General features: G+C 40.4%; 1 long non-coding RNA gene across 1 annotated transcript in view; it reads left to right on the forward strand.

Annotated features, from left to right (window-relative positions):
* LOC122813346 overlaps positions 1-11,802 on the forward strand; it is a 61,762-nt gene extending 49,960 nt beyond the window's left edge. Inside the window, exon 2 of the long non-coding RNA XR_006366666.1 lies at positions 10,488-11,802. This is a non-coding gene — a long non-coding RNA (uncharacterized LOC122813346). The remainder of the gene's footprint in view (positions 1-10,487) is intronic.
* Positions 11,803-25,384: the final 13,582 nt, after the last annotated feature.

Consider the following 25,384-nt stretch of genomic DNA (forward strand, 5'->3'; position numbering starts at 1 on the left):
CCCTTTTTTCTATGCATCTTATCTTGCCTTCTCTGATTTATACAGCCTATGTGGTGTATTTGCTTATAGATGAAGGTAAAACTTTTATATTGGTGCATTTATTTATATATAAAGTTTGGCTACCCTTTTAGGAGGCACCTGACATTTGGGGCAAGAAAAACTGAAGAAAATGGCATCTGCTGCTTATTTTATACCCCTGATGACCTGACGTCAGGGAAGGGGCGACAGCAGCCGATGCAGGACCCAAGACTTTGGAATTCAGGCCGGCTGAGGATTACCCAAATGTAATGACTGCAACAGTGAATACACTCTAACATCTACATTTATGGTAAGTGTACACAACTGTACTTTCTGCTTTCACGCATGCATTCACTAACCCACATGCAATCGGCACAAGAAACCCAATCATACACACACAGACACACACCACAGCATAAGAGTTACTATCAACTTTAAAGATTTTCAGCCTTGATCAAAAAACTGTGGTTCGCAGGCAAATCGGGGACAAAAGAAGCAAAGACTGTAGTTAGAAAATAGTGGCAGGCATTGCACATTTAGACTTCGTAAGCTTCAGAAAAATCCATGGTAATGCAAAAAATGTTCTATTAACTTGGTAAATTTGTACGAGCAATATTGCCTTTCTCTAGATTTCTTGCTCTGAGGTTGACAGGTATGGGACCAATTGTAGTAACCCTTTAACAAAAAAGCTCAAATACAGTTGCGTAACAACTGAAGCGACAGATTTGTATGGAGTAAAAAGATTATACAGTCAACTTTCCAAAAAGTTTGTGAGTTGATGAGTTTTCTAGCCCTTCAGATGCATTTTCAGTAAAGGATATTCTGGCTCAGATAATGTTTTCACTCCTGAAGGAAACTGTGCTCGTACTACAGTTCCACAACAACAGGTAATTTACAGTAGCTGTTTACTGGGCAGCCCTTGAAAATGTCTGTCACAGTGTGGGCAGAACATCAGGACAGGGGAACTACTGATTTGACTGTGTCGAAGGTACGTCATGCAGGTGGAGACCAATTCCACCTGAAAGCATGTGATAAAAGAATGGGGGATGGGCATCCCTGCCCTACACTTAGGAAGGGGAGAAATATAGGACTGCAAAACTTTAGTGCATTCCTGTAACAGATGGCTAGGCTGATTTTACATGGATAAAAGACAACTAGCATTTTTGCTTTGGTTTGGTCATAGTACTTAAAACATTACATATACTGCAGCATACATATGCAGGATATGAAGAAAGAAAAATAATCCTTGCAGTGGGGTAACTTTTTTTTTTTCTTTAGTTGGGACAGTTAGCACTGTAAAATGAACCCTTATAGTAAATGGACTGATTTTTCTCTGTATGAACAATAAATGCGCATTATTTTCCTGATAATTTTCTGCAAATGTTTTCGAGATGTATTTTTTGCAATTCAGAGATCATAGCAAGTTTTTCGTACACAGGTGAAATTTGCTATTCCTTTAAGGTGGAGTGAAAATGAAGCTCCGTTATACATGTGCACACACTGCAAATGTTCGGTGTGTATACTTGTCAAACTCAACCTCATTGGAAACCTCCATTGAGTTTGCTATGTGTTGATAAATGGTTATAAACCCTTTTCTCAAACTAGTTACATCAGTACTGATTTTATAAGTTCCTAGCAAAGGAAGAGTTCTGCATCATGCCAGCTCTTGATACGAAAGATATTTTTCCCCCCAGTAAATTTTTTTGAACTCTGCACCTGTAGTGAATGCCATTATAGTGGTATGCTTACAGGTGTAAATTAAGGCTGCCCCTAACCAGTTTTTAACTTGCTGAAAGACAAGGGTGGATGTTCAAGCCTATTCCTGTAAGTAACGAGTTTGGAAATTTTCTGTATCTTTTCAAATTTTTTTATCTGAGTGCTGCCAGGGTCTAACTACTGCCTTGTACAGCAGCAGCAGAACTTTCATCCCTGCTGTGAATGTACTGCGCAGTAGTTCCCTTAATAGCAGTTGTGACCCCTGCATCTGACGTAAGATACCAGTCAGTTGCTAACCTTAAATCCCTTATTATAGCAACTTTTACAAGAATAGTGTTCTTTATGGATATATTATGTTTGATTTGCTAGCATTAAATATATTTTTTTCCCATGGGCCAAACTTCAAGGAGATCCATGTAATCCTGCAGCTTGGCATGGAATTTGTTTTATCATAGCACCCTCTGTATGGTCTCATCTGAACTTAATCCATATGCCAGTTTGTGTAGGGAAATGCGACAAAGATTTTAAAAAGGGCATGCCCAAGTACTGACCCTTTGGGAACCCCAACTGTAATGGGCTAAAACTGCGATATTGGTTCATCTATTTTTAACCCTCCAGGATCTTCCATGTAGCCAATTTTCTACCCATCTGCTGATATAACCATTTAAATTAACTTTCTGCATACTACTACTCATTTTAGCTGAAGGCACTGAGTTGAAAGCTTTGAAGACAGATCCTTGTAAATATTTTCTGATTAACTACGAGTCTGTTGTTTTCCATAGACTTTGATAAAAGCTAACCAGATTGAATACACAAATGCATTCAGTAATAAATCCTTGCTGATACTGTCTAGTGGTTTGAAAACAGTGAGATTTTAATTCTGACAGTACCTATGAAAAACATTTTTCCCCAAGATGCAAGTTAATTATCAACTAGCACACATTTGCAAAACCAATACCATGGAAAATTTGGTGATGGTTTAGTGCAGTTTTCATGTGCTGCTCAGTCAATGAAATTGGTGAGACTGTGTTCAGGGGTTAGAACTTGGCAAGGAATGCTATGATAAGCAAGCTGAGCCAGTTGTTACTGATCGGCAGTTTCCCTCTTCAGTTCTGCAGATTTGTGTGCAAAAACAAGCAGTTGCATTTTTTGGTAATAAGCAGAACCTGTATACCTTGTTGCAGGCAAGCACATAAAAATACAAATTCTAAGTACAGTGAATACATATACTGCTACATGAGAAATTATGGCTGTCACTGAGTATACTTCACTGATGGATTTTTTGTAGAAAGTCTTTGTGAGAACAAGGTATTTCATATATAGTTAGCTATTCATTAACCAGTGTTGCACAGTAATGGAAGGCAGTGGAAAACTTGCTTAAACTTTTTGTTGACTAATGTCGGCTATCTACTTCAGCTTCACCTTCCTTTTGATATCCCACGGGTATGGTACATATGCCACGTAGTTCTAAGGATTGATGTTCAGGATTGCTCTCCAGTTACTGTTCGGTTAAAATGTTTATACAGTTTCAGCTTGGGTTTTCTCCATACAATCATGCCTTTCGGGCTACGTTTTGATGCCATCTGTAATTATACTGAATGAGCACATGGCTTTTTGCAAACTGCAGAGTATATCCTCTTGAGTCCTGCTCTATATACCAGATATCATCCTGCATGTCAAACACATGCATAGACATCTACAGAGTGCTAAGCTTTGGTCACAGTGGTATGTTTCCTTAACCACTCTCACTTTATCTCCCTCAAATAGACCATGTTTTGTAAAGAACCAAATTCTTGTCTCATTAATATTTTTAGGTTGCTCTTTCAGAGCCTTGTAGAAACCTGTTGGTGTTTTGGCACTTGAATAGCCATGTCAGCAACATAATTGCTGAGAAAGATTTAGCTTGTCTCAGTAAATTAAAGCTTTCAGAATTTTGGATGAAGCTGGACTGCTTAATAATGGTTTTAGCAATATTCCTTCATTACATATGCTTCTGTTATGCTGCAACCTTTAAATCTACACTGGTTTCATCAATGTTTGTTATAGGAACTATAGTGTCACAAACAGTGCTATTGCCACTAAATTTATATATGCAGTAGGCAATTGGATTTGAGTATGGTTAAATGGGCAGTGCTGTCTAGTAATAGCCAAAGCCCGTGACACCCAAATCAGCTTTACACTGACCGGCTGCAGGGTTGATTTGTTATCACTGGTTCCCCTGATTGTCTCCAACCATCCGTCTAGCCCAGTGTCTTTCAGTGCTGTTTTCCATATGGAAATAATCGCTCCACTACCAATGACCTCATTGCTATCATTGCAGTAACTCTGCCATCAGCTAGATCACTAAACCAGTTGTTAAATACTGATATGGTAGGAATGGACTGAGCTAATCAGCCATAGCAGTTTTATATAATACAATGTTTTTATGTGAAATAAATAAAATTTAGGAATGTACTTTGTGAAATCAAAAGTAGAAGCAACTATAGCTGTAAATTTTCACAAAGCTGGCATATTAAAGAACTTTAGTGATCAGCTTATCTGGTTTTGTCACTTTTAGTAACTCTAGCAACTAATAGTAGCAACACCAGATAAACTGACAGCTAAAGATGCACTTAAGACATTTGCGTGGTTTTACAGGCAAGAACACTTGCATAAGCTTTGTCCAGATATGCAGTCCTCTTGTGCAAATGTCAGAAGCAAGAGCAAAGTCACATGTTTGTTTTGTGCGTGTGTTTTTTGTTTTTCCTCTTCCAATTTCAATTCAGATTTTCATGTTTTCAGTCATCCCCCTTTGGAGGAGGGGAAAATTCACATAAAGAAATGCAGTCTCTTGGCCTGAAGTAGTAGTTCAAGGTGCAGTAACCTTACCCACTGCAAACGTATGTAGACTTGAGAAACCAACTCCATTCTTTAATTTGATGTCAGAGAAAATTAATAACTGTTAAACTGTGGCAAATAGATACCACACTGGGACATTCATTCATTTTTTGTGAATTGTTTGGAGCCATAGGGCTGAGATGCTAAACATTTCAGTGAATTCTCAGGGCAGACATGTACCATGTCATCTGCTGGTCTAGCTGATGTAGATTTTCCAAAATGGAAAAAAAAGTGCTTCATATTTAGGACTTCAGACAACGCTTGTGATTTCTGGAAGAAGGTGAGGTTCCTTTGAAGCCCCTTTTCACTGAGGTGGTGGGACAGAGCCCTGTCAAGAACTGGAGTTCAGTATGCCTCCAGGTCAGTCTACTTCCTTACAAGCCGAAGGACATAGCTTGTTGGTTGGGTGTGGAACCATTTTGCAGGCTTTGGCTTCCAACTACAGCTCTTCGTGTTGTCAAGAAATTGACCACTTGTAGGAGTCAGTTCTTCATCCAGGTGTTAGTGTGGAGATCCGCCCTAAGCCAAACCCTAGGAAAAAAGCTACACCTTGTTTACCTCCACCTATCTCCCAGACCTACCAACAAGACCTGCTGTGCTTGGCTAAAGACTTGATTTCCTTGGTCAGACACCTCGCTCCCTCTGAAACATCCCCTGGTAAAAGAAAGAGGGATAACCAAGCACAGGAATTTTCTGACTGTTTTCATTCTGAAGATTTTGTTCATGATGAATCCACCCTTGCAGAGGCTGCATCTACTGTTTCCTGTGGGAATTCTAACTCTGAGAAGAACCCCCCAAAGGATATTTCTTTCTGGCTAGACATTGCGTACCCTGAAGGAGCACTTTATATGGGAAGCTCAGAACTACCCCTAGTCCAAGAAGAGGATTAGGGAATTTCTTAATTTCCCTGAACCATAAACCCTTCACTATTCCCCTAGTCATAGAGGTGGTAGACTGTCTTCTAGATTTTGCTTTACAACCAGACTTTGCCCTCTGCTGCTCAAAAGCCTTATAGATTTTACTGCTCAAAAGCCTTATAGATTTTACAGGGTTCTAGATTCCCGCAAACACCTTTTTAACTTTTCTGTGTCAGATCCTGAAGTAGTGATTCTAGGCCCTAATGGAGCAAATGCTACCTCTTCCAAAAACCCGTTGGCTACAGACAAGTAAAGCGGAGCCTTAGACAGGTTTGGAAAGAGAGTTTACACCTCAGCTGTCCTTTTCATGAGGGCTTTGAACTGCCAATTTCTTATGGTAAAGTAACAAGGAAAATATTTTTGACCAGATGAAATAAAAACTGATGGGGACTGAAAATATAGCCCTCTCAATGGGGCTGATGGATCTATGCAACTCCTACTGTCAGGTGGATGAACATTCTCTGCACTGCGATCATGATGCCTTGAAACCTCCAGCAGGGCAGCAGCCATAGGATCTATCATTACAAGATGTGCTTGGCTGAAGGAGCAGAGTCCCTTCCTGAGTATGTCAAATCCCGTCTCCTATATGCCCCCTTGGATCAAAACTTTCTTATTGATCCTAAGGCTGAAGCTGCCTTTAAGATGATGGAGGCCAAGGTTAGGTCCATGCAAGTTGTTAAGGACTTTTTCTTCTGGTCAAATCCCCTTGATTTCAGTAAGAATTATCTTACCAAACATTTGTCCTTTCCAGCTATCCAGTCTAAGCCTAGACAAAGAATCTTGTAGGGAAAGGAGCCTAGACAGTGGCAGTCAGACCACAGTAAGCCTTCAGGATCACATTTCCCCAGGGACCTAACAAGGCGCAATCCTGACTCTTGTATGGTGCTCCCTCCCCTCTTCCCCACCCTCTCCTCAAGCTAACAGGAAGACTGTCACTTTTCTACAAGAACTGGATGCGGATCTGTGGGTGCTAAACATTTCAAAGTGATTACAAACTCCATTTCAAATAACCCTTGATTCGCTCAGGCTTACCAGATATTTCTCCAAACCAGAAGAGAGGCTTTAATCCAAATAGAGCTTCTTTGCACTTGGTTTTCGTAGTTCCGAAGAAAGACTGTGCCTAGGGCCAGTCCTAGACCTGTCAGGGCTCCAATTTGTACAGGTTTCAAAATAACTACTGCCCATGGTTACCCCCAATGCATTCTTGGTAAACTTTGATTCAAAAGATGTGTACATCCATATCCCCATAGAGGAATTGCACAGAAGATTCTTAACTGTTCAGAGCAGGCATAAGGCACTATCAATTCTATGCTCTGCCCTTTGGCTTATCTACTGCACCCAGGGTCATCACAGAATGCTTAGGTCTGTTGATAGCCTTCTGCAGGGCAAAGTAAATTCAAGTTCACCATTACTTAGACGATTGCCTCATTCAGGCAACAAGCCTAGAAAAAACTCAAAGCAGATCTGCTTTATACTCAGCACTTACTAACCTCAGTGGCATTCACCATCAATGCACAAAAATCTCACACCCCACAAGCAGGATTGTGTTTCTAGGTGCTGTACTAAACTCTGCTTTTCAGAAGGCTTTTCCTTTGAACAAGGTTACCTTCCTAAACCTTTACTTCCGAAAGCTGGTAGACAGAAAACGCCTCACAGCCAGAGAGCATCCCAAGGCAAAGGGATACATGGCCTCTTGCATTCTCTTGACCCCCCTGGCCAGACTGCATACGAGAACTGCAGTGACATCTCAGAAATGCTTGGTGCCAACAATTCAGTCTGTCACCTTCGGAATAAAACTACTACCTTCCCTCAGGAAAGAGTTTGCCTGGTGGGCCTAAGTGTGCTACTACAATCTGGGCATGCTCTTCACATTCATCCCTTGGGGCCAAACTGACAACAGATGCATCAGAAATGGCCCGGGGACCCTACTTCAACTTAGACTCTAGGCAAATGGGACACCAAATCCATAAACATATCAGAATAAAAACTGTCCAAAAAGTCCTGATTGCCTTCCAAAAGAAATAGAAACCCAGAGTTATCCTGGTGACGACAGAACACTTTTGACCCATTTTTTGCCTAGCCATGGACCTTTGGAAAATGGCAAACTCTAGGGCTGCACCTCTTGGCACAGTACCTACCAGGTGAAACCAAACTAGTGGATCACCTCAGCAAGAGTCTGTCAGGCCCTCACACATGGCAATTGCATTGAGAAGTCTTTTTCAGCATAGCCAAAAAATGGAGAGTGCCACAGCAAGACCTTTTTACCACCAAGGCAAATGCTCATTTGAAATAGATGCCTCTCCCTTCCCTTGAGGAAGCCTATTCCTTTGTCTTCCTTCAATAACACTGCTGTCCAGGCTATTGCTGAAAAATAAGAGAAGAGGGACCAAGTGCAATTCTGATAGCCCCAGATTGGCCGAGGCAGCACTAGTACCCTCTATTATTCAGTGAACCAACACAGAGCCGTGGCAGCTGCCACAGAGTGACCTGCTAACAGAACAAGGCACAGTAATACACCCCAACCTACACACTCAAATTGACATCTTGGATGATACCTTGAGCCCATGGAGAGGATCACTCCTCAACAAGCATGTCCTGGACATTCTAAAAGAGGCCAGGTGAACTAGAACTAGGAAATGCACAAGGAAAAGATTATTCTTTGGTGCAGACAGAAGGATCAATATCCATTAGCTCAGATGCCTTTCATCCTGTCAAACTTATCCAGCCATTTTGAAAAGGTCTCTCCTGTTCTGTATAAAACTCCCTCCATGCGTCAGCTATTTCTATCTGCCTTGTCAACCTCCTCTCTTTTCACATCCTCTCATGAAACTGTTTGAGAGGGGTTGTCCACAGTAGGCTTCCCAGGAAACCACCTGTTCTTCACTGGGACCTTTGATTCATTCTGGAGAGGCTCACCCTTCAAACTAGTGGCTTCCGCTGATATAAAATTCCTGACATGGAAGGCAGCCTTCCTACTAGCCATTACCTCAGTGAGAAGGGTGCAAGAGCTTCAGGCCCTTGAGTGGAACTTCTTTTTCTACCCAGAGCATCTTTCAGAACCATGCTCAAGGTGGTGACTGACTTTAAACCAGACCATACACTTTACTTGCATTCTTTTCTAATCATCAGAACAAGGGAGAAAGGGTCTTCATTCTTTGGATGTGCATAGGCAACTGTGTTGCTGCTTGGACAGAGCCAAGAATGTCAGGAGGAGACCATTTTTTTCTGGCCTTTGCCGAACTAGTTCCAGATGGATCTCCCACTCTTATCTCCTTTTCCTTCATGGTAAGAAGACCTGTGATGCTGAGAGGTCGCATTCCACTGGGGCTACTGCTAACTTTACTGCCTTTCTTAAAGGGGTGGTCACCAATGACATTTTGGAAGCAGCTGCTTGGGTCTTCTGTGCATACCTTCACCAAACATTACCATCTTCCTTTTCAAGTTCAGAGCAGGATTTGCCACTGCCTTTTCAGGGTATCCTTGCCTCTCCTTAATCTATATCCATCCATTCTCCTTTTCAGCTTTGCGAAGCATCCTACAAGTCAGAATTGCAAAAGTGAAACACTAAGAACATAATGCAGTTGTGTATACTTACCATAAATGTATATGTTAGTGTATTCAGTGTTGCATTATTCTTTCCTTCCCTCCATTGGCTTATAGGATAGGCTAGGACATTCACCTTCTCAGTCAGGGTGGGCCCCCTTCACACTGGAATACAAGGTCCCAGACCCCTGGCTGCAAAGATGCACTGGGGGCCTCCTACTGTTGGGGGCAAAGAAGTAACTGAGGTCATGACAATGGTTGACCCACTTTATACCCAAACATAGTGATGAAGGATAGGGCTTCAGATGGCTTCAGGAGGAGGGGAAAATGTTCTCAGATATTCAGGCTGGCCAAGGGCTTCAACTGTGGGAAATTCCACAAGTCAGGAAAGCAACAGTAAATACATTTAAACATCTACATATGGTAAGTGTAAAAAAGTGTAGTTTTCAGCTGCATTAAGTCATTTGATTTTTTTTCAGTCTGCAATATGTGCATACTTGCTGTGATTGGGGAACAAAGACTGAATGTTCTCCAACAAAATGCTAATGTACAGGTAAAACCCAGTAAAAACAAGTTCTGTTTCACAGCAGCATATTAAACTGCCATGAAGCTCAGAGAAAAAATAAACTGCTGCTATTTTTTGTTACACTCCCTAAACAGCAGCAGTTGGAAAGACTTGGCAAGGTTTAAGTAAAACAGTAAAGTGCAGTATAAAAGCAATGTTTTCCAGGGTGAGAGGAAATTCAGTTATGCGAGTGTGTACATTTTTCCAATTAATATATTGGATGTAAAATACTTCCAGCAATTACATGTGCTACATCAACTTTGAAACATTAGGGGGTGGAACAATTTTACATCAAAATATAAAATGTATACTAAAGTTTCATCTTTAATTTTATTAACAGCCCATTGTCTAAATGGGAAGTACTACTCTTCTGGGGGTATAGAGGCTCTCCATCTGCAGCACTGGGTTTCTGAACACCCGTTGGGTGAGTAACACCCACCCTGTTGAGCATCATTGCTTGCTTTTCTGTATATTTTTCTGAAATACATCAACAGACTCGATTTGGTCTGCTGCAGTTCTAAAATTTGCTTTGGATTTAGCTTAATACCACTTAAAAAAAAAAAAAACTTTAATGCAGCCATGCTGCGTCTTCATTGCTGCTTCCCTCTTTAGTTTTAGATGTGATTTTCCAGTTAAGTGCCTTGTGGGACTTGTAGTCTATCTGCTGCTTTTTTGTTCTAATAGTAGTCTGGCTTGAAATTGTGCTGCTTTGATCTAATGCAAAGGACAGTTCAAACACGATTAATGCACAAATGTCATTAAGCTTATTACGTAAGACCGTAAATAATTCTTTATTAATCAATTTAACCATTCATTTCTAATCAGGTTTTATTTATAAATATCTTCTGCAGGAAGCAATGAGCCGCTTGCATCTAATATGTGATATTTGGCTACCCTTAACTTGGAATGTGGAGTATTTACAAACCATGAATACCAGAGCAGAAAGAAAAATAAAGTGGATGATGTCACCGCAAGAACCTTTAAAAATGTTGCTTTAAAGCTAGCATCCATGACGGTGCTTGCTTGTACAGCATGATTGAAGGAATATCTTCTAAAATATATGTAATAAATTAGTATTAGTGGATGCATTTGTAAATGTGAATCTGTTTTACAATGTGCTCTAACCTAAACTGTATCAAAGTAGATTCTATTAAGGTTGTGCTAAATTCTAGCAAGTAGATGCAGACCCTTTAAACCAATATTTATTGACTTCATAACCTGAAGTTGCCTTAGATTGTAAGATGTAGTAATGCTGAAACAAAGGCATTTTGGCTAAAATGTTATTCTCCAAACTTGAAAAATTTTAAGCAATTATTTTTTTAACTAATGCTTCTTTAATTGTTGTAATGGTTTGAAGTGTACGATCACATGCAGTTTTGGGTATACCTTGTGATACTGTTTTCTGTGCCTTTCCATATGATGCATTTAATCTATGCATAGCCTCAAAAAACTGAATGGTCTGCAAAAACTTGGTTAATGGCAGAAAATGTTTTGTTAGCAGTATCACTTTCACTTTAAGTATTCATCACATTTAGTGTGAAACAGGTCTTGCTATAATTTACAGCTTTTACGCTCAAGCTTCCATTTATTTTATGGCATTATTTCATTTGAAAAATGCCACAAAATAAAATGCAAGCATCTTTGCTACCAGCCATAGGAGCACTTCAACTGATTTGTCTGTCTCTACATGTAACCACATGTATTGCTAATCACGTGAGCATTTCTTTATCTGTAACATGCAAATGTTTCCATTTGCTTCAGACTACTTTTCCTTGTTTAATGTGATCTGCACCCCTTGTGTAATGTATAACAAATATTGTACATCTTTAATATTTGGTGATCAAGAGAAAAATATCCAAGAAAGATGTGAACGTGCAACTTAAAATAGGCCCAGAACGTTTAGTATATGGACCAAATTATAGATAGCTTTGAAAATGCGGCAGTTAATTAAGCTCATGCTTGCCTTGTAGGCAATATTCCTGTAGTACATTATAGAGCATTTAAATTAAATAGGTGTGTTGATGAATGTTACACATGTAGGCAGATAATACTTCGTGAATCATCCATGAAGTATACAATTATGCATTATCAAGAGACCAATGTATTTAGTTGTGATTGTACATATAATTAATATTTCAAGTTAAAGATTAAATATTGTTAAATGCATTTTAGTTTTTGCTCATTTTTCAACATTAAAATTAAACTATTTAATAAAAGAAAATGCATGTCTTGAGTTGACTGTTTAAAATTGACAGGCTGTGCAACTGTGCATTTGAAAAGAACAGGAAAAATGTAATAGTTTTAAAAAAAGAATTGGTATAACTGGACACAGAAATCTCCAAGTATTGGCTCTTAAATTCACTGTAATAATCCTAGCTGGCCATACTGCAATTAATTCTCTAAGCCATGACAGTCACTGTTGACCCACAACTGATATCCATTTATATTTATGTACTGTTTTATTACAGTGGTACTACAGTTTGGGGTGGGAGAATGATCTTGTAAGACAGTGGTCTCCAATCTTTTTTGCACCATGGCCCAATTTCAGGTAAGACAGTCCTCCCATGGACTGGCCACTGTGCATGTGTAATAATCAAGCAGTAATGCCCAACGGGGTGTGTTAATGTACAATTAACTCCCACCCAGGGGTGTTATGAGGCCTGATGCCACCGACTAAGGGCTTCTACACTGCTGGAAGAGTGTTAATCACACATTAACACATACCCTGGAGGGCATTATTGCATGGGCTTGCTGTAAAATTGTTGTCTTGTACTTGAAAAGTTTTTTTTTTTTTTAAGTACTATAATGACCCACCACTGGAACAGTAATTAAGGAGCCTCAATCAAAAAAAGTATACCAGGGCAAGTGCTCACAAAACTGCAAGAACCAAGTAGTGAACCAGCCAGCACTGAAAGGAAGGCTTGACAATGACACTTCAGATAAAAGCAGGCTTAAGCAAATTCAGGAACATGGATGCAGAAATTATCCACACAACATTTTTGTCAGTTAAAATCAGACTTCATCAGATAGAGCAAGTGAAGTAATGCTGCTTGTTAAAATCAAATCAAAATCAATTAAGGAGCCTCAATCCTCAACACTGGCAACATGGTATTTCCAGATGCAGCTCTCTACATAAAGTGCAATTTCCCTTAAGAGCACACTGAGACCACAGTAACTCAGGGTCTGGTTTCTCCTTTCTCCAGATCTGCAGTAAGACTCCCCACTGGCACAGCTATCGAGTTGAGATCTCAGCTGAGAGACCAAGCCATGACCTCCAATCAGTGCTTCATGTCCCTGCCAGAGTAGCTGACACACACACACACACACACACACACACTCCTTTGAGGTTTGATTTACACAGACACCTGGGAGAGGCTGACACTGGTTTACTATGTCCCCTTCTTCCTAGACTATAAGGTAGTTAACCACTGCCACCAGTCAACTCCTTAGCTACTTTGAGGCCCTTAACACAAATGATAGTTTGACCAAGAGCAAGGCTATTAGTAGTGGCCCATACAATGTCACTAAATATGCAAGTACTCTCAGAGCTTAAATATCTCTACACGGATCAGCCACAATGAAAGGTTTAGATGTATTTAGTAGTAAATAAAGATCAAGACAATACTAAATATAGATTCATAGTGACATCAGAGTTCAAAACCACAGGAAATATTTTAAACATTGCAGGACAGTCTCAGAGAAATAACTAAACTATACATTCCTGACTATATTCAAGAGAATTGTACTATTCCCTAGAAACTTACTTCATTAGAGCAAGATAAATATGGTGAATGGTTCTTAATGTTATCAGGTACAAGAGAGAATACAGAATGGTATGTCTCATTAAGAGACTTCTTAAAATAAATTCTAAAATATTACTGCTGGGATAGGTTGCAGAATGACATTATGTCTCATCTGAATCCTAGTTCCCAGGCAGAACAACCACTGATGAAGTCGGCAGTATTTAGCATCTGCCTGTAAAAATATACACACAAGGGCTTCTCCTCAGATGTCTGGCAGATGCTGGAATTCCTAAAACAATTGCATTCCTTCATGCTTTCAAGACTAGTAATTGGTTCACCCTAAAGGCAATACAGAAAGTTTCCTAACAGACCTTGTGTGTGTCTTGCTGCACTGAAAAATGGAAAGATACCATCTTTTATGGCCTAGTCGTAAAGTAATTTAATTTCAGTGTTTTTTCTGAAGTTTGCTGGACTGAATTAACTTCCTATATTCCAGTTTCCACTGTTTGTTTAAATGTATACATTTCAACAGTTACAATTGTACATGTACATTTCTGTTCTCTTCCAGTAGGGCACACTGTGGATATATTTTAAACAAAAGCATTTTAGAAATACCTTTTCAACACACACACACACACACACACACACACACACACACACACACGTCTGTACAAGCAGTTTGATATACGATATACAGTTCTAATACATTTGTAACAAAAGCATCTTGTATAAATCATTTTGATATTCACCAGTGACATATTTACAAAATTCCAGCTAGCTGTGCTGACAGTATCTCTTTTGCCACTCTTCTTACCCCCCTTCGAAGACTCAAGCTAGATTTTCAAGTGACCCTTGAAAAATGTTACTTGAGAGAGAGGGATGAGTGTATCTGGGAGTACATAACCCCATCCCCTGTCTTGAGATCCCAGCTACCTTTGCATTGCTGGCCCAATTACATTGTTGCAGTGTCATATCATATGCCTGCAACCCTCTGCTCCACCATAGTAACTTGGAATTTTGCTGGCTGGCTCCCTGTAGCCATAGATCCCAGTCAGACTCCTACTGCAAATACTTGGCACAAGGGTCTCCCTATCATGGTAAGGTTTTATGTTAACATGGTACAAGTTGCACTCCTGCCTAGCATTTCTACCATTTAGTTAACCTCACCGACTTTTCTTACCCCTTTGAAAGGTCCCTCCCAAGCTGGCTGCAGCTTGTGTCTAACAAGAATGAGAACCATGACCTGTTGCCCCACAGCTTACTCTGTAGCTCAAGCATTCCTGTCATACCAGACATTTTTCTGCTGTTGGGCTTCTAACAGGTTCTCCTAGGCCAAGCATAGGAGTTCCCTGAGCCTTGTCCTGAGGTTTTAGGACATATACCACAACAAACTTCTTGTGGGATCCACACACTCCCTCCCTCTCATCAAATCTAGAGGTTCCCTCACCCTGTGCTAATACAGCAACTCAAAGGGTGAAAAAAACCTGTGGATTCCTGGGGCACCTCTCTGTAAGCAAACAGATGGGGCATATATTTGTCCCACCCCCTCTTAAACTGGTCTGAAAATGCCTGTAGCATGGTCATTTAGTGTAGAGTTTAACCTCTCACCAAGACTATTTGGGGATGGTAGGGGGTGGTCTTTAGGTGCTTCACCCTACAGTGCTTCTACAGACAAGCAAGCAGGTCTCTGCCAGCCAGTGTTTCTTTTGGGAAACCTACCCTGCTGAAAATCTCCAACAGAGAATTTGCTACCTTTTCTGCCTCAATGGAGGACAAGGGCCACTGCTTCAGGGTATCTGTTAGCATAATCTACCACTGGGATAAATGTCTTCCTGTGGAACTTGAGATACACAAGACACCCCACAATATCCATAGCTATCCCCTGAAACAGCTCCTCAATCACAGGTAAAGGCATCAAAGGAGCTTTGACCTTGTCTCTTGCTTTGGATACTTTTTGGCACTGCTCACAGGTCCTGCAGTACCTTGTTACATCCCTGGAAGTCCCAAGCCAATGGAAGTTCTTCATAATATATTACTTTGTATGCGTTATGCCCATATGACCTGCAAAAGGAATGTCATGGGCTATGGTTAGAAGTGCCAGAAATACGCACTACCAACTGCTGCTGCTCTCACCCTCCCTCAGGGGTCCACTCTCTATAAAGTAACCCTTTGTCTCAGTATACAGATTCCACTTTTCCTTGAGAAATGAGCACCTCCCTGGCTACCTCCCTCAAGCCTTTTAATGTAGGGTCTGAAAGTTGAGCCTGTCTCAACTCTGTCTTAGTAACCTTTCCCAGCTCCCCTTCCACAGGAAGTCTGGTATCCTCTAACAGCAATGCCTCTGTCAGCCTGGGTACTACTTGCTTACCTCTGCCCTTGGAGTCACTCTGTCCAAGGGAAAATCTGTACCCACCAACAGCTGTGGTTCACCTTCAGTCTCGCTGTGGTTCACCTTCAGTCTCACTGCTACAGGGTAGCTCCCTCCCTGAAGTAGCCGCCTCATTAGTCCTGGCTTCAAGTGTGCAGTCCATCTGGGTCCCCCCAGCTACCAGACCCACATTCCTGTTGCCAAGCCTGACTGCATATAACTGCATGCACACAGGGTACTGCATTATCAAAATCATTCCCTGTCAAGACATCCTGAAATGCACTTACGTGCTTCATTTTCCACCATCCCAGTTAAGGTGAACCCTAACTAAAGTATTTGGAATGGGGTCCTTCCTAAAGCTCTGACTGGAGTAACTGCTCACACAAGTAGTGTTCCTCTTTTTAACCATCACAGGCTTCACAATGGTTAGGTCAGAGGCTGTCTCTCTTGGCAGTGGATGGTTTCCCATCTACTAAGATGTGGTATAACCTCTTGTGGTACTTTGGCACCCTTGTTGTCTCCAAATAACTTACCACTGGCATTCTGTCATTCCCACTTGCTAGCTGCCTTACCTTTTGTTCCCCACCTTACCACTGGCATTCTGTCATTCCCACTTGCTAGCTGCCTTACCTTTTGTTCCCCACCTTGCCTCTGTGGACATCTATGTAATACATGGCCCCACTGATTACATTTAAAACATTTAACCCTTGATCCTGGCTGTGTACTTGAAACTAGTGGCTTCCCATGTTACTGGCAGACTCTGTTGGGGCTGTTTAGGCTGCCCACCAAGGGTTTCCCTTATATCCATGTGCAGTACTTGGTATCCCTTTCCTGTGCAGTGATGCTGATTCTGTTTTGACCACCAAACACCACAGTGTCTCTGCGGATTCTAGTTCTAAATGTTTGGCCTCTAGTTCAAGTCTCTAACTCCAGATGGGCTTTTAGGTCCTCTGAGGCAAAGTTGAAGTGACCATTTTCTGAGAGTTGTACATCCCCAAGGCCAGTCTAGTTGTCGTCCTGGTTGCTGGTCTGTGATGAAGTTATGGTTAAGGCTGCAATAATTTCTGCTTTAGTCCAGTTGGCATGCACATCTCAGACAACTGGCTCCTTGTCAGTTTGCTATAATCCTGTGCTGACATCTTTGCCTGCTCTGCCTGACTAAGCTAAAAAAAAAAAAAAAAATATTGTGATATGAAACTCGGAATGTCCGTGTGGCTGTTTGAGAGTGCAAACACCTTCTTTAGTAACAACTATTTACAGACTACAGGAGTTTAATATCCACACCACTGAATGTCGTATGTGATGAGTCCCTCCACTGGACCAGTAATCAAGGAGCCACGGTACTCACCACTGGCAACAGTGGGGGGAAGTTCACTGAGAGGATGACAAGTGCACAAACACTATTTCCAGATGCAGCTCTCTTCAGCAAGTGCAGTTTACCTTGAGCACACAGAAACCACAGTCAGTCTGGGACTGGCTTCTCCCTCTTCCTCCAGATCCCCAATAAGACTCCCCACTAGAGTTGATATTTCAGCTGAGTGATCAAGCCAAGACCTCCAGCACACTGTCCAACCACTGCTTTGTGTCCCTGCCCAAGTAGCTGACAAACACGCACTGAGGTTTGATTTACATATACCTGGAGAGGCTGGCATGGGTTCATAGGTTGGTACCCTAGGGCCTATACAAGCCTAGCCATAACAATTCCCTGGTTTTCTTCCCACACTATTTACTTCCCTGGACCCCTGTCTAGCAGGGTGAATGACATGATCCCCAGGGTGAATTTCCTTTCTCCCATCCAATTGTCAAGGTTCCTTTTGAAGAGGGCCAAGGAGGTGCTCTGCTTGACATGTATGGGCAGTCTATTCCAGAGTCTGGGGAGTCTCTGGGTCAGGAACCTATCCCTCCAGCATGTTTTGTTTGTGATGACAAGGTTTAGATCCCTGGAGCTTGTGGCTCAGAGTTTGGGATTTTTTTTTTAAGTGTAGCATGTCCAACAGTTCTGGGTTTGACATGGCCTTGTATGTTAAGCAGAGATCACCTCTGAGTAGACAATATGCGACAAAGTATAGCTGGAGTTTTTTAAGGGGGGTCAGCATAGGGCATCTGCTTTAGGCCTGTGATTTTTTTTAGTGAGGTATTTCTGCAGCCTTTCCAGTTGTTGCAGATGTCTTGAGAGGTGCATACCAAATGGGGCATTGTATTCTATAATGGGTCTAATGAAGTATGAGTACAGCAGGACAATGACCTTTTTTTTCTGGATGAAAAGCCCTTCGTGATGAGTTGTGCCACGTAGGATTTCCTGACTGTTGTGGCGATGTGGTTATCAAAGGTGAGACCAGTGTTTTTTCCCCAAAGGGGGATAACTATACATTTCTTGGCATTGAGCTCGAATCCATGGCTCTGGCACCAAGCATCTGTTTCTGTAAGGCCCTTTTGTAGAGTATCCACATCATTTGGGGATTCAGTAATTGCTCCCAGTTTGCAGTCATCTGTGAACTTTGTTGGCCAGAGTCCCTTAGTGTTGGCCTGTACTTCAGAGAAGTAGATGCCAAAAAAGAGCGGTCCCAGGACTGAACCCTGAGGTACTCTTACCTGTCACTTGTATGGAGCTGGATTTAAAGTCAGCTACTTTTACAGTGTGGGTTCTCTCAGTAAGCCAGTTGGCAACCCATCGTGTGACGTAGGGATTAATGCCCAGCTTAGTATGTTTATCTATGATTCCAGAGTGGGAGATGGTATCAAAGGCCTTGGCAAGGTACAGATAGGCTGCGTGGACTGCCTTATCCACGGCTCTGGAGACTGATTCGAAGAAGTCAATCAGGTTCAGGGGACAAGATCAGCCCTTCATGAACCCAAACTGGGTGGGGTCCAGTGTTTGAAGGTTGCCAATATCTTTGTTTATAAGTTCCATGATAATACATTCCATGGCCTTGCAGATCAGGCTCATCAGACTGATGGGGCGGTAGTTCCTGGGATCCAAGGTGGATCCCCCTTGTGGAGTGGGATAACTGTAGCTGTGCACTACTCAGTGGGCACGAAGCCCGAGGTGAGGTTATGATTAAACATGACACTTAGTGAGGTGCCAGTTCATTTTGTAGTTCATGTAGTACACAGCCTGGGATGTCATCTGGTCCCATGGATGCTGTATTCTTAGCTTTGGAGAGTACATATTTTACCTGTGTGGCCGTTATTACCGGAATTTGGCATTCTTCTGGTATTGAGATGGGCCGTTTAGGGGGTGAGAGGGGGTGAATCTGGCACTGAATCGATCTGCCAGAATATTGGCAATATCCTTGGGATCAGTATATTTAATGCCATTTTGTTGTAGCTAAGAGCAGATCTGAGCATTACCATTTAGATTCTTGACATAGTTATAGAATGAAATTGTGGTTGTCTTTGGAATCTTTGGCAATTTTATTCTCGTAAAATTTAGGAAATTTTATTTTTATAACTAGCTTTGGAGGATTGTAAGAGGGGGTTTACTAGCTATGCCCCCCTTCTGCCCAGACTATAAGGTAATTGACACTGCCACCAGTCAACTCATCAGTTACTTTAAGGCCCTTAAAGGGTGTCCAGTCTTACTATGTAATATTAATACAAACTGTAGTTTGACCAAGAGCAAGGCTTTTAGGAGTGGCCCACACAGTGTCACCAAATATGAAAATACTTTCTCAAAACTTGAGTATCTCTACACAGATCAGCCACAATGAAGGGTTTAAATATATTTAATAAATAATAAATCAAGACAATACTAAATATATATTCACAGTGACAAGAGTTCAAAACCACAGGAAATATGTAAAACAACATTGCAAGACTGTCTCAAAAATCTCAGCTATGCGTCACTACATTCCTGATTACATCTAAGCGAATTATACTGTTCCCTAGAAACTTCATTACAGCAAGGCAGATGTGGTGAATGGTTCTTGTCTGGTCCAAGACAGAATGCTCTGTCTCACTAAGAGACTTGTCAAAATATCTAAAATATTACTGCTGGGATAGCTTGCAGAATGACATCACTTATCTGACTTATAGTTCCCAGGGAAAACTATCATTGATAAAGCTGGCAGTATTTAGCATCTAGCTGTAAAAATATACATACAAGTGTTTCTACTCAGATCTCTGGGAGATGTTGGAAGTAATAAAAAAAATTGCATTCCTTCATGTTTTCAAGACTAGTAATTATTTCACCCTAAAGACAATACAGAAAGTTTCCTAGTACAGACATTGTGTCTGTTGCTGCATTGAAAACAAAGATACCATCATCTTTTTTTGGCCTAGCCATAAAGTAATTTAATTTGTTATTTTTCTGATGTTTGCTGGACTGAAGGTTAACCTCCTATATTCCAGTTCCCATTGTTAAAATATATACATTTAAACATTTACAATAGTGCATGTGCATTTCTGTTCTCTTCCAGTAGGGCACCTTGTGGATCCATTTTAAACGCAAGCATTTTACAAATACCTTTTCAACACATGTCTATACAAACAGTTTGATATACACATGGCATACAGTTCTAATATATTTGTAATACAAGCATCTTGTATAAATCATTTTAATATTCACAAATCACATATAATTATTTGCTGCCAACACAGCTAGCATGTTGCATCTCCTTTCATCACAAGTAACTATATTATTTTTTTTAATATATTTTTGATATAAAATAGTTCCCCCGCCTAATGTTTCAAGCTTGTTGTATATGTTAATGGTGTTGGAGAAAGCATTTTACATCCAAAATACAACACTTAAAATTTCTCCAGAAATGTACTTTTTCTGGTCCTTTTGAAAAATGGTTTGTTGCCAGTCATTGGAGATTGAAGTTAAAATAATGGTATGCATTAGAGTCTCAGACTTATTTTCTTCAGAAAATTCATACCAACACAAACATTTTATTTAAGCAAGTCTGTAATTTTATGAGTAGTAATTAAAATATGTTCCTGTTTTTGAGTCTGTGTTCTCTCTCCCTCTATTTTAAGGTTTATCCAGAATTCTTCAGCTGAGGTTAGAGTCCAGAGGTATGCAAACCTCTTTACTGTTGCTGTCACACACTCCTCTGTTTCACTAACACAAATCCTAATACTCAAGTGTAAAATATGTTGCTGTTTTGAGCCTTTGTCCCCCATTTATTTTAGGTTTATTCAGATAGAGCATACCATTCAACTGTCCAGATTTTTGGCTGATAAGTTTGGTTCCCATCCTAAAAATGTGTAGTTTTTTGGCAAATGACTGGGGATTGAAGTTTTTAAATAATTATAGGCATTTGAGTTTCAGACTCCTCGTTCATGTAATGTATAGGCTAATGGAAACCCTGTTCTAAGTTTATAAGAGCAATATTTAAAATTTTCCTTATTTTTTGGTCATTTATCCCCTGTTATTTGTGGCTGTATGTAGATTTCTTATGCAGAGAGGTTGAGAGGTATAGTAGAGAGGTACGCGACCCTCTTAACTGATGCTGCTGCTGTCCAGGATCGCTGTAACTCCACTCTTACTCGCAACTTTTTTTTTCAATTTCATTGTTTTGTTTTACACAAGCTAAACAGCAAAAGAGCTGTTTTAGAGAGTAAAATAACTGCTCAGTTGATCTCCCTTGTTCACTCTATCACACACGTACAGTCTGCTTATGCACCCAGATAAACACACTCATAGACCTACATATACACACACTTTTCTGAACAGTCGGGTGCCCAACATAGTCTTTCTGTGCGGCCTGGTACCAGTCTGGCCCAGTGGTTGGAGACCACTGTTATAAGGGATGCCCAAGAGGCATTATCCTGTCCCATTGTTATACATTTTACATTACATAATAGATTTTTCTGTGGTGGGGATCTCTGCTCTAAGTTCAGTGGTGCACAGTTTACATTCTTTCTGTAACAACACTTGAAAAATCAAATGCTTGTATTTGGAAATTAAATCAATGGGCAGTGCTAGTTTCAAGAGCTGCATGATAGACCATGAGATTAATTGCTTGTCTGTGCATCACATGGCTATCAGAGTGCCCATGTTTATGTATAATCCTGGGAACAGACCCTTCCAGTGCTAAAAGCATTCAAAATGTAATGTTTTCAGGATGGTGTGCACTGAAGACCAAAAGCCATGAAATGATCGATGCTCTAGATGAGCCCTTATGGGGTATCTGTTTAAAATGAAAATTTGGTATGAGAAGGAAAATGTGCATCTACATTTGTCAGAGCTATATGTAGCTGCTAGTTTAATTCCGGTACTATTAACGCAAGGGAGTTTTGTGGAGAAAATGTTCAGTGGTTCTCTTCAGACATTCTGCTAAGGTATTGGACTTTTCTGCAATGCGGTGTGGCATGAACCCCGTTACTTTGGCTGATGCATGAGTCAATGGTATTGGAAGATCCTGCAGATGGTTTTCTCTAGGAGGCACCACTGAAACAAAGGAGATCATTAATCACTGAATTTGCTGCTTGGTTAGACAGACTTTATTGAATCTAAAATTGGCTGTTGAAATGTTTGTTCCGGGAAGATACCTTTTTTGGAATAAATGTAGGTAGCCCTTGTATAGAAATATATTTTATTCTGCCCATTGGTTGCAAAGACTGAGAAGAAATAAGACCGTCCTGATAAGGATAAATGTGCACTTTTCTGTGGAGGCCAGTATGGCTAGGACTAAACACTTCATAAATAGTCAAAAGCAGATGCAAGACCAAGGAAAAACCTCAAACTATCTCCTCATTTGTATAATTTCCATAGCAGAGTAAAAGATAACAGAAATCTTATTCTAGAGCATCCATGCTTTGTGAAATGAGGAAAATGAACAGAAGGAAAAGTGTTGCCATTTTAAATCTCTGCACATTCAAATGTTTGTGAACACTTGATAATTTGTCCTCTGTATAACCTCCTTGGCAAGATCACTTGCAAAATTGGCTTCCATTTGTTAAGGTGGACTTGTATATAGTGGGGAAACATCAGAAGATGTTTTCTCCAGAGGAATTCTGTTTAACGACATTCAAATTCACCCTTGCCCATTGATTAGAAGAAGCTCTGAAATACAATGGCAGAAGGTTTTGCCCTATGCTACAACAAAAGTGAGCACTGGGGCCACAGATTTGCAATTGTTGGGGGAGTACGTTTGACCCATAAGAGGGGAGGGCATATTGAAATTTTGTCCAAGGTTGGGAGAAACTGAGAAGTCTTCTGAGATTTGCAATGGACAGACCCCTCTTGGGTTCCTTGTGCTCCAACCATATGTTCTAGAACTTTTAGATGAGCATGTATAGGAAGAAAACTAATATATACCTCCCCTGTGAAAGACATTGGGTCCAGTTCCAAAGGACTTGCTTTCATTGTAACTGACCACTTGCACAGAGAGCAAGTTTTTTTGGAGTCTTACCCCCATCGTAAGACTGTTTATAGATGAGCTTTACACCAAAGTAAGTCATTTATGCTGCGAGTAACTCTTGGAATCTGACCCATTGTCTCTCTGCAAAAGAAAAAGAAGAAAATGTTGACATGAAAAGATTTTTTTCCTTTCTTAGCCTAGTTGGTCTGTCTTCATGTTTGCATTAACAGTTCTGGAACAAATAGAATCCCAGGAGAAACAGATCCTCCTAATTTTGGCTTTGATTTGCAATGTGCTATTTTGGATCTCATGGTAGAGAAACTGACTCTGTATGATGATTTGTTAATGTATTGTGCGAGTCTGGTATGTATTAGTATAAACTCAAAGGTGATTAAAATTATCTATTTCAGCTTCTTGTAAGAGGGAACAGGGTTTACCATAAAAGTTAAAATGTTTGGGACTGTGATGGTAGCGCCACTAAAATGGCATTTTTCCTAGGAGGCATGGCTTCTCTTGAGGAGAAATGACAGCCTTTTTCCATCTGTCTTCCCCAGTGACTTTCATGCAAATAGCATTTGAGTCTTTTGATCTATAAAAGCAAAGGCACAATGATAGGAATGTCTGCTTCTACAGAAGATGTGTTGTTGGAGCACTTGAGTCTAATACAAACAAAAAGTCGCTTTTGTCCAAGTGCCTTTTGTGATGGTGCATTATATGGCCTGCCACTGTTTGCATATATATCTTTTGCACAGTTACCACCCGAGTCAAATTGACAGCACTATGGAGGACAGCAAATCAAACAAAAAGCCTTGTTGCAGGAGTAGTAAAAGACCAATTTTGTGTTGCAAGTTGTTTCCCAAATTAATTTAGAAAATCCAAGTCAAAGTTGCTGGTATTCTGGAAAATGGTAATTAGGAAGAATTATCAGCATTTCTGTGCACTAAAACCAAAGAATGAATTAAACCTTTTCATAACTAGTTAAAAGGATTCACAAAGTTAGCAGATCAGCCAAAATCTCCTGGACAAGTGCTTATGGCGCACAGTTCATTTCAGACAAGAGAATGGGTCATTCTGTACATTAGAAAGACTATAGAGGTTTTATATTTTTCAACAATATCTCCTCAACTTTATGGCAAACTTCTTTACAGATACTGGCAGCATAAAAGAAGCAGAATTCCTTAAAAGGGCACTTTCTGAACAGTACTTATCTGCCTACATTCTGCTACATTATTAGTAACTGCATAGGACAGGATCAGAAAGTTCACTGATATTGCAGAAGGTATGGCAGTTCTACAAGAAGATGGAAAAGAATGAAAATGCACTCTTGGAGGGATTTATAAAGAGATGAAGTTAAAGAAAAAGGGTCAAGGAGACCATGCCTGTTAAGGTCTATATTAGCAAGTCGACAGGGCAAACCCGTGAACTCCCTATCTGTCTACACATGTTAAACGAAATGTCAATATCTTGAATGGCCAGAACAGAGATTTTTTTTCCCAGGGAAAAATATTGCTGGGCCAACAATAGAAAACACACCGACAGACAAAATAAAGTGGGGGGGTTGACCCTCACCCCCTACCCCTGATCCCTCTACTTAAATATACCGACTCCAAGATTGCACTACAGTGGAGGAAACGTCAAATTCCCAACAACGGCGCAGTGATTTTTTTTCTCTGGGAAAAATTTGCTATTCTGGCCGTTTGAGATTTAGGCATTTCATTTGACGTGTCAACGCAAGGGCGTTTGCTGTTCTGCCCTGTTGACATGCTAATATAGACCCTCCTGTTCAGTAAGCCAGAAATAAGATGAGACCAGAAAAAAATACAAAACTTTTAACCGATAGGAACAGCCAGAAGGCATGAAAACTTTAGAAGAGAGATTACCTTTGAGAAATGTTGCTTCTTTGACCAGGCAGTATGAATCTAATACAGAAGTGACTTTGGTAAACCTTCCATACATGCTAGTACTACCACTAGGGTAATTATGTTGGATAAAAGTGACACAGATTTGCAGGGCAAGAAAAAGAAGTAGCAGAATTTTGTTATGGTTAATCAGTGATGCTTTATTGAACAAATCACTTTTAAGTGCACTTTGTGCTTAATTTTTGAATGTATACATTCTGGAGTTTTACAACCAATTAACTTAATGATAAAAGATTGTGCGGATTTAGTAGAAGTCACTTCTGGTGACTGCCTTCAAAGGCATTACTGGACAAGTAATTTTATGTCTGGTGAGCATTGTACACCATTAATGTTCACTCGATGTATTAACCCCTAATATGTAAATCTGTTTTATAATGAAATTGCAAAGGACTAGTATTGTATTGGATT

Source organism: Protopterus annectens, chromosome 10.part0 (assembly GCF_019279795.1).
Source record: "Protopterus annectens isolate FY-2018-M chromosome 10.part0, PAN1.0, whole genome shotgun sequence".
In the NCBI taxonomy this organism is placed as follows: domain Eukaryota; kingdom Metazoa; phylum Chordata; order Ceratodontiformes; family Protopteridae; genus Protopterus; species Protopterus annectens.